Source organism: Sciurus vulgaris (genome assembly GCF_902686455.1).
Source record: "Sciurus vulgaris genome assembly, chromosome: 7".
Lineage (NCBI taxonomy): Eukaryota > Metazoa > Chordata > Mammalia > Rodentia > Sciuridae > Sciurus > Sciurus vulgaris.
Window position 1 is genome coordinate 136117165 of NC_136467.1, and position 11053 is coordinate 136128217.

Sequence of the window (11053 nt, forward strand, 5' to 3'; positions counted from 1 at the left end):
GGAAAGCACATTCCCTTCCAGACACCCCCAGTGACCACTTCCTCCAACTAGGCCCACCTCTTAAAGTTTATACCACCTCACAATGATGCCATTGAATTAAGACGCCATCACTGGATTACTCTACTGATAGACTCCGAGCTCCTCACGATCCAGCACTTCCCCAAAGCCCCCCTCCTGTGAACATGGCTATACTGGGGACCAACATTTTAACTTTTGAGTCCAGAGTTGGCTGGACTAAGGATATTTCCCTTCCTTCTGGTCAGATAGCCTCTGACAACCCATCAAGTTAGGTTCTGGTTGAGAAACTAAGGAGTTGAGGAGAACAGAGTGCTCTGGCATACTTTAAGATGCTTCCTTTTCCCCTGGCATTTTCAGAAGCATGCAGGGCCTTTTCCTCCACACCCACCATGAGGACCTGGCCAAACTCTTAGAGGTAAAGCACAAATGTGCGGGCCCCTCACATAACTGGGTCTCCTTGAAGTTTCTTAATGTGCAGACTTGTCTACACCAAACCTTCAGCAATTTGACAATTACAGTCCAGGTTTTCCTACCCTGGCACTGTGGGTTTATGATTGGCTACCTCTGACTCTCTATCCATCTGTCTGTCTCTCTACTTTTTGGGCCAGCAGTTTATCAAATGGTTCTCCTCCTCTGATGGATCTAGGAGTTGTCGAATTTCAAGTCATTCAGTTTTTTGCTTGTTGTTAGGATGGGCGTGGTGACTTCTGACTTCTAAATCCTTTACATACCAAACTGGAAAACAGAAGTCCCCCCACCTCAATATTTAGGAACATTGAGCATTCTAATAATTTCAGATTCTTGAAAAGAGATCTTCTGAAGTCTTCTGACTTAGTGCAGTCTGGGTTGGGTGTTCTTTGCTGCATAGTTGACGCTCTAGAACTTTCCCCACTATTGTCCTGAGAACCCCCACCCCTGGCATATTGAATCACATGTTTCCTAGATCTTGGGTGTTCATATTGAATCACGTGTTTTCTAGATCTTGGGTGTTCATATTGAATCACGTGTTTTCTAGATCTTGGGTGTTCATATTGAATCACGTGTTTCCTAGATCTTGGGTGTTCATATTGAATCACGTGTTTCCTAGATCTTGGGTGTTCATATTGAATCACGTGTTTCCTAGATCTTGGGTGTTCATATTGAATCACGTGTTTTCTAGATCTTGGGTGTTCATATTGAATCACGTGTTTTCTAGATCTTGGGTGTTCATATTGAATCACGTGTTTTCTAGATCTTGGATGATCATGGTTGATGGTATATACCTCCCCATTGCTCTATGATCAATGATGTTTGAGAAGTGTTTTTAGAGCTTGAATAGCCAAACCCTACTTCCCTTTACTCTCCTACATAATTGAAATTCCAGCAGAATAGAAATAATTTTCTCTCAAAATGTTAAAGGCATGGCTCCAGAATCTTGTCATTTCCTTTCTTGGTAGTTCTACTTAACAAACTCGGCAGATGTTCAAGTGTAGGAGTAATCACACTAAACCAAGGAAAACCACAAAGACAACCCCCCCCAACTCTCCACGAAGGAGTGGACAGTTCTGCCTCCCTTTTCTTTTCACCCCTCACTTCCTCTGCACTTGTAAGCTGTCTGCTCTGAGTAGTGCCCCATCAAACTGGGCTTCTTCTCCAAGACAGAGGCTTTGTTGAGTCATCCAATTTCTCATTCTTTTTCTCAGAAGTCTTCATCCAGATGTGAGTTCACGCACTGTTATGGTTTAGATATTAGGTGCCCCCCCACAGCTCATGTGTAAGACAATGCAAGAAGGTTTGGAGGTGAAATTATTTGGTTACCCCAGCCGTAACTGAATCAGCAAATTAATCGTTTGATGGGGATTAACTGAGTGGTAACTGAAGGCATTGGGGCTATGCCCTTGGAGTATATGTATTTTTTCTGGCAAGTGGAGTGTCTCTCTCTCTCTCTCTCTCTCTCTCTCTCTCTCTCTCTCTCTCTCTCTCTCTCTCTCTCTCTCTCTCTCTCTCTCTCTCTCCCCTTCCTGATCATCATGTGAGCTGCTTTCCTCCAACACCCTCTTCCACCATGATGTTCTGTCTCACCTCCAGCCCCAAGGAATGGAGCTGGCTATCTATGGAGCTGGCTCTGAAACTTTGAGCTCCCAAATAACCTTTTTCTCCTCTAACATTTTTCTTGTCAGGTCTTTTAGTCACAATGACAAAAAAGCTGACTAAACCTCCTGCCTTCATACATTTTCCAAGGCACTGTGTACTTGTCATGTGATCTGTATTGGGCTGTGCTTTTTCTGTCATCTCTGTGTTCCTTTACAAACCCCTTGAGCCCAGGAGCCAAGGCTTTCTGATTCCTATCTCCCAGAGTGCCTGGATCACAGAAACTGTTTACTTGGAGGAAGGCAAAATCTCCCCAAAGATACCCTTACCGCAAAAAGAACGGCTCGTGCCCAGATTCCAGATGGCCCCAAACCTTTCTGAGCAGATTTCAAGACTGAGGTAGATAGGAGACATAGTTTTAGTGGCTCCCTTACAAATGAATCTAGCCAGAAAAATAGAGGTACCTCCTCAGGTGGTACTGATAATAGTCCTCAGAAGCCAGCCCATCTTCTGACCCCAGGACAACACCATTCTCCTAACCCCAGGACAACACCACAGGCTCACACTGGTCACTGCACCACCTCTGAGACAAGGTCTGTGTTCTGACCCAGGCATTGCTTTCATAATCCACTCTTACTGGCTTGTGTATTATTGGCCAGCTGCCCAATCCTTAGCTTGAAGAACCTTACAAAACACTATGCATAATAGGAGCCAACATTCAATATAGGGCAGGAACTATTTTAATTAATTCTATCCTCATGCAGATCCTATGAGACAGGTTATATTATTCCCACTCTACAAATGAGGAACAGAAAGGCTTAAGTAACTTCCAGAAAGTTATACAGCTAATAAGGACAGATGAGGATTGAAGTCCCTACAATTCACTGCCTCAATTTTGGTACCAAGCCTTCATTTAGATTGTGGTCCAGCCATTTTGATGACCATGGGTAATTTTCTAGACTGGACATACTGTTTTTTTCTTTCAGGCATACATTCCTCAATTTTTCTTTTGGAGAATCACCATGTCGCCCTAACTGTTGCTCTCTGTGACTCAGGAGGTAGGGCGGTTACTTCTATGTGACTCCAAGTGGCTGAGGAATGGTATGCCATACCTCAGGCTGAGTAACCCACCTTATCCTCTTCCTCACATGTGCCTTGTGTGCTGTGTGGTGCTAGGAGAGGGAGAGAGGGAGGGAGAAAAGCAAGAGAAAGGACGCTCTCCATCGCCTCTTCTTAGAAGGACACAAATACCCTCATGGGAGCCCACCCTCATCTAACCCTAAATTACTTCCTAAAGGCCCTACCTCCAAATATAATCACACTGGGAGTTTGGGTTTCAACATGTAACTTTTGGGGGAGACACAACTTAGTCAATAGCACTCATCAGTGGCTGTAGGGGTTTGGGCCATACAGCCATGCCACCCATGGAATCAATTTTAAGAGGAAGTGGTAAATCATCCACTCCCCTCAAAAGCAGAGGGCAGCACTATGCTACCCTGAAGAGGAGGTGGTGCTGGTGAGGCATATCAGTGGGTGAAAAGGCACTTGGGTACAGACTTAAGGGATTTTTACCTTCGAAAATTTCCAAATAAAATGGAGGAGTCTGGACAAGTAAAATTTAGCACCATTAGTTACTAACATCTCTGAGATGATCTGGCAGCTAAGGCTGGGGAGTCAGGGGGGGCCCTGAGCGGGAGGGCCTAGCATGGGCTAGTCCCTGGTTTGCCTCCAGGAGCCCTGTTCCCCACAGCCTGCACAGGAGGCCTTGCAGCCTTAGGTAAACACCATCCTGGTCACACAGGCTCTCAGAGAGTTCTGGAATGTAAAAGCAGAAGGGGTCCCGCAGCCTGTGCCTGGATTCTCAAATGCTGCTCTGTGGCATTTTCAAAGGTCTATAAGGAAATAAAAGCAGTAAGAATATTAAGTCTTTCATAAAATAATTTTTTTCTACTTTAAGGAATTCATTTGTTTAGAGATATGCATTTTTCATTCTTTTTTTGGTTTTTAACATTCTTTATAACAGAACTATAATCATTGTGGATGCTAAATTTTTGTTAAAAAAATCTTTATTTGGCAATAATAAAAAATAATCACTGCGTGGAACTTCTAGACATTCTCAGGAGATCTAGAAACCTCTGAGCCAGTCACATTCTCTCATTTTTCCAAATAGAAATGAGGCCTATTGCAGAGACATGACTTGTCTAAGGTCATAGAGCTGGTTAGCAAAAAAAAACAAAACAAACAAACAAACAAAAACCAGCACTGAACCAGACAGCTCTGATGCCCAGGTTTGTTTCCCTTCTCCCCTTCTGTGTTAGTCAGCTTTGGGTTGCTGTGACCCAACATACTCAACAAGAACAAGTTAGAGTGGGAAAAGTTTATTCTGGCTCATGGTTTCAGAGGTTCAGTCCGTGGTTGACTGACTCCATTGCTCTGGGCCCAAGATGAGGCAGAACATTGTGGTGGAAGGGTGTTGCAGAGGAAAGCAGCTCAGGACATAACAACCAGGAAGAGGAGAGAGCTGAAGACCAAGGAGCCAGGGATAATACAACCCCCAAGGGCACACTCCAGTCACACCCTACTTGACTACTGTTAACCACTCATGAATCCATTTCAATTATTAATTCGTTAACTGGTTTAATCCACTGATTATGTTACAGCTCTCATTATCTAATCATTTACCTCTAAACATTCCTGCATTGTGTCACACATGAGCTTTTGAGAGACACCTCATACCCAAACCATAATCATCCCACCTCAGGGACACTGGTGTGATATGAAGAAAACTGGATTTACCAGCAGTCTCACTGGGGGAGATTTCTGATGAGTCACAAAAATGTTTGAGGAGAGTCAAGGTCTCAGGTTGATGTCAGGTGCTAAGAGGAATCCATCAGTCGTAGGCCTAGGTCCCAGCATCTAAGCAGCTCTATACTTTCCTTCTCCTGACATTTCCATTCATTAATGGGTACTTCTGTGTCTCCTCCCTCTACCAACTAGAAAGCTTTGATTCATTTTCAATTGCTTTTCGTAATGGAGAAGGTAATCTTCATGCCCTAAGGACAAAGCAACACTCTTAGGGTCAGCAGATAAACTGCTCAAACTTGGTGTCTCCCCATAAAATCATGTGGGGCAAAATTCACTTACATATGAACTCTTGGAGCTCATCACAAAATCATCCATCTTTTCCCAAAACCCTGAGTTACTTCAGGAAATATTGATAAATTGACAGACCCTTAATTCGCCTGATAAAAGCAGGTGCCACTAAATTGATTTGAAAACATTCCTTGGGGGTCGGCCTCAGGCTCTTCTTTGTGTTTTCCTTGATTCCTCAACATGAGAAACTGGATCCTCTATGTTCCTGATCAGAGGCTTGCAGCAGGGAAAGGCATGTCCTATGGAGAAATATGTTTGCCAAGTAAATGTCATAGTAAATGGTTATTTGGAAGAAAAAGAAAAACCATATGAGGTTTCTCATCTTTAACTTGTGCTGGGAATTTATTTCTCTAGGAGAATCCATTAAGTCAAACTTAAAAAATAACATGTTTATGCATGTGCGTATGTGTGTATATATGTGCATTTGAATCCCCACCAGAAACTCAAACTGCTCCTTCATAGGCCTCAGGGATCACAGTGGTACAGCGTCTTTAATTAGGGTGGTGTTGAATAGTAGTTATGACTAATGAGCTGGGGAAGCTGAAGTCACTTAGAAGCCAGCAGAATTTAATTCCCACTTTTGGGAACGAGCTTCCAAGAGGACCCTCAGTGATTCTTTCCTCTTGGTTTCCCACCCTTATGCAGTTAATAGAAGTTTGATAAAATGACTGTGTGTGGCATAGAAGACTTGGTCATAAAATGCAGGTACCTTGCTCCCTTAGATGGCTCACTTTGAGCAAAGCTAGCTGCCATGTTTGCAGATAATCAGAAAGTGGAAAGGGCCACTTGGCAAGGAATAATGAATTAAGGCCATCCACTTACGGCCAACACAAACTGGGAATCAGAGCCTCAAGCCCCATCAGGTGTTCAGACGACTACAGCCCAATCAAGAACTTGACTCGCCCCATGAGAGATTGTAATGAAACTATGTGTTGATTGACATGGACTTCACACACATACTATACCCATTTAAGTGTGTGGCTCAGGGGTGTTTAGTCTATTCATGCAGTTGTGCAAACATTATCACCGCCACTCCCAAAACAAACCCTGTGCCCATCACCAGACATTATCCCACTTCCATCCTCATCCCCAGCTCTAGAAAGCCACTAATTATTTTCTGTGTTCATAGATTTGCCTATTCTGAATATTTCATATAATGAAATCAGACAATTTTTGGCCTTATGTGTCTGATTTCTGTCACTTGCCATAATATTTTCAAGGTTTATCCATGAAGTAGCATGTATCAACATTTCATTCCCTTTTATGGCCAAATAATATTCTAATATATGTGTATTCCACATTTTATCTATCCATCCATTTATTGGTTTGTAGAAATTTGGGTTGTTTCCATTTTTTTTTAATTTTTATCAACAGTGCTGTTAATGAATATTTTTGTATAAGTTTTTGTGTGAACATGTCTTCAATTCTCTGGAATTCTGCTGGAATTTCATTCCCAGCGGAGGTATATAAGGGTTTCAAATTCTTAACCTCTTCACCAAAACTCATTAATACCCATCATTTTTATTAGAGTCACTCTTGGGGTGACTAAGTGATATCTCCTGATTTCAATTTACATTTCCATGATGGTTATTAATATTGAGCATTTATTTTGTATTTTTCACAATTTGTATATCTTTCCTGAAGAAATGTCTATGCAAATCCTTTGCCCATTTTTTAACCAAGTTACCTGTGTTTTTATTGACTCATAGGGGTTCTCAATACACACACACACACACACACACACACACACACACATACACACACACACATATGATATATACCATATCAGATATATATTTTACAAATACATTTCCCACTCTGTACATTATATTTTTACTTTCTTGATAGCGTTAGTGGGCACAAAAGTTTTTAATTTTATTGTAGTTTAGTTCATCATTTTGTTTCCAGTATATTTTGTGTAAGAAATGATTGCCTTATTCAAGTTCATGAAGAATTAACTCCTGTTCTCCTTTGTTTATACTTCCACTTCTTATACTTATGCCCTTGGTCCATTTTGAGTCGTTTTATATATGATATGGGGTGAGGATACAGTTTCATTCTTCTGTCCCGACCTGAAAAACACAGAGCACCTTGACTGTTCTGTGACCCTACCAGTTGCACGTTTTACCCTACAGCCTTGAACCTACACCAGGTCCTTAAACATTTCCACTGTTAAAGGTGCTCAGGTTCTTGCATAAAACACTGAAAGAAACTGACCCTGACCCTGAGCCAAATTCCTTAAGTGCTGCTGTGAACACCATGCTGGTTTGTTGTAGACACACCTAGATAAAGCATGCCTCCTGCTGTCTGTGGTGGGAACAGCAGCACAACTACAAAAGCAAATGTCCACCAGGAATGCTTTGGAACGATCTCCCCGACGTTTAGTGCTTCTTTTCTGGAACCCCACTGGCTCATCTCAAGATGGTTTCGGACAGTCCCTTTGGTGACTCCTCTGCCCCAGGTTTTGGGGAAACTCAGCCTCAGGCTTGGCTGGAGAGAATAATCTTGAACACAGCCTTTAGTCCTCCATTGTTTTTGATGAGAAATCAGCTTGTAGGGACTGAGTCAACTCACCTTATTAGGGTTCCTTTGTGTATGCCGGGTCATTTTTCTCTTGCAGCTTTCAAGATTGTCTCTTTACTGCTGGCTTTAAATATTTTGACTATGATGTTTGGGTGTGGCTTTCTGTTTCAATTCTACTTAGAATTAAGTGAGCTCCTTAGATGTGTAGACTATTTCAGTGATTTGGGAAGTTTTCAGCCATTACTTCTTTGAACATTTTTCTTTTTCTGTTCCTTTCTCTCTCTGGTACACTCGTAATGCATATGTTTTTGTGTTTAATGGTGTCCCATATTCCTCTGAAGCCCAGTCTCTTTCTTTTTTCTTTCTTCTTTGCTCTTCTAATCTTTAATGATCCATCTTCAAATTTGCTTATTCTTTCTTCTGCCAGCGCCAATCTATTGTTGAGTCCCACTAGTGAATTTTTCCACTTCAATTATAATGTTTTCAACTCTAAAATTTTCAATTGGTTCCATTTTATCACTTCTGTCTCTTTTATTTTTTTCTATTTGATGAAACATTATTATCATACCTTTCTTTGATTCTTTAGACATTTTATTTACATATTTACTTATTGGTACTGGGAATTGAACCCAAGGACCCTCTACCACTGAACAACATCCTATCCCTTTGTATGTATGTATGTATCTATCTATCATCTATAATCTATCTATCTATCTATCTATCTATCTATCTATCTATCTATCTATCTATCTATGGACAGGATCTAACTAAGTTGCCCAAGCTGGCCTTGAACTTCCAATCCTCCTGCCTCAGCCTCCCAGGAAGCTGGTATTACAGCCATGCACCACCATGCCCCACCTTCTTCAGTTCTTTGAACACATTTATAATTACTGCTTTGAAGTCTTTTTCTGTTTTGCTTAACATTTGCGGACTTAAAAGGCAGTTCCTGTTGTCCGTGATTTTCCCCTCTTATGAGTCACACTTTCCTGTTTCTTTGCATGTCACTTAACTTTTGTTGTAAACTGGACATTTTAATATATTGTACCAACTCTGGATAGTGGTTTCCCCATGCTGGGATGGTTCTTTGTGTAGTGGCTTGACTTGGCTACTCAATGACATCTGTTTTCCTTGCACATGTGCAGCCTTTGATGTTTACTCCAATTTTTTCCCCTCAATTTTATCCTTAAACCTGGTTATCAGTAAGCTCCTAATTTGCCAGAGGTTGTATTTAAGTCCCATGAACCAGAAAGGTGTTCATCTTTTACTGTTGAATCTATGTATGACTTAGAGACTGCTTTCATGGTTCAGGGAGTTTGTGAGATTGCCCCACAATCTGTTAGAGACTAGGAGCTCAGAATTCCCCCACTTTTCTCTTCAAAGGAGTGAGCCTTGGACTTGCACTGAGCTCCTGATCATCTGGTAGGGGTTTAGCAGGTCTCTGTGACTCTTCCCTTGATCTCTCCATTAAGCTTCTGGCTAATCTGCCTCATTAGCATTACAATAAGTTGTAATTCTCCACTAACTGCTACCTGATTACTCTATTATTTCAATAATGACCTGGGGGCACAAATTGTTCCCTGGTGGGAATTGCTGAGACTGGTCTCAAACCTGCGATCCTCCTGCCTCAGCCTGCCTCAGCCTCCTGGGTAGCTGGGCTTACAGGCCTGCACCACAGTGAGCCTGGCTGTGTTACTAGTTTTGATGCTAGCCCCAACTTATCCCTGGCAGAAACTTCACACTGTGGATCTGGATGGGGAACTGATGCATCACCAGCTGCACCACCTGGATCCTCCCTATTAAACAGGAGCTCTGTGTGTATAGGAGATAAAAACTGTGCCGCCACCACCCAGTATAGATTATCTGCAGCCCAGAGCTGGGGATGGGATTGGCCAATGCTACCAGTTGCCGAATCCATCTGGAATAGCTCTTCAGACTCAGGAAGCTGAAGGAAATAGGAACCACTAAGTTCAGCAAGACAGTTCTTCCCTAAGATGGTGCTTTGAAAGAATAGGGACTGGACTTTTCATCAGACTTACCAGATCCTTTCTGTGTTGGAAGGAAACAGGCACTGTGGGAAAACAGTCACTACTTCCTGCTGCCACCACCCAGTGCAATGAGACAAGGAAATAATAGAAATTGCTATAGTTGTGTGTTATGTAGTAATAATAAGCTGCATTTGGTATTTACCTGGACTTGTAAAACTAAAATCATAAAAGGTGCCTGGTGACAAACTTGCTGTGTGGCAGGATGACGCTCCTGAACGATGGCGATATGAACCTTTATCTGTGATTTGAGAGGGAGCTCCTAGTCTAGTCATGTTCTGGTCTTTATCAATGAAGACCAGAGCATGACTGGGCTGGAAATCACTACTTAAACCCCTGGACTTTGGAGCAAACTGTCAGCAGCACCCAGCACCGTGACCAGAGGACTCCACGTCGCTCTGTCTCTTGACTGCCCCAGCTGCTGTCCACACTATTGCTGATTGCTGATCGACCTTTGTCACCGAGGCCAGATGACTGACCACCTCTCCCGTGACGACGACTGCCACCTAACCTCTGGCTTATCGGACACCCGAGGACATCCGAAGACATCAGAGGTGCTGAGAAAGGCTACTGCTGAGAAGAATCCCCTCGGTCTTATTGATTGACTTCTTGGCTAAGAGACGTTGCATTGAGTAAGTCCATGGGGATTGGACTCTAGGCGAATAAGGGAGTGAATCTTCAAAGCATTTGTGACTTGCTATTCATGTTAAGTTGAGTGTGCATTGCATGAATAAAATCCACTTGTTGGAACCAAACTTGATTCCTCTCTTACTGCTCGAGGCACCCATGCAGTGCAGGACTCCTGCAGCCAGCAGGGAGCCGTGGGCAGGGCGCACTGAGGGCCAAATCCCCTGGGAATAGCTCTTCTACCCCAGGCAGCTGGGGGAGATGGGGGCTGCCCAGTGGCTTCCAAGCCCTCTAGAGCCACTCTCCCAAAATGCAGAGCTGTGGGAGGGTATTCAGCCCCCAGCTCAAGTGCCACCGCTTCCCACTGTTCTTACTTATCTATTCCTGTAGATTTGCCGAACATATGCTTTTTCAATTTGTTGTAAGTACTTGGAGCAACCTCCAGAGATTCTGACTTATCAGTCAGATTTTGCCAATTTTACCCCATTTATTAGAAATCTCTCTGGAGGGTAGTTTTCCCCAAGTTTTTCTTACTGCCTCTGCTTCCAAATATGTTTTTTAAGTAGGAAAAAAAAAAGATAAAAAGACAATATGCATTGTATGCCACCCCTTATTAAAGA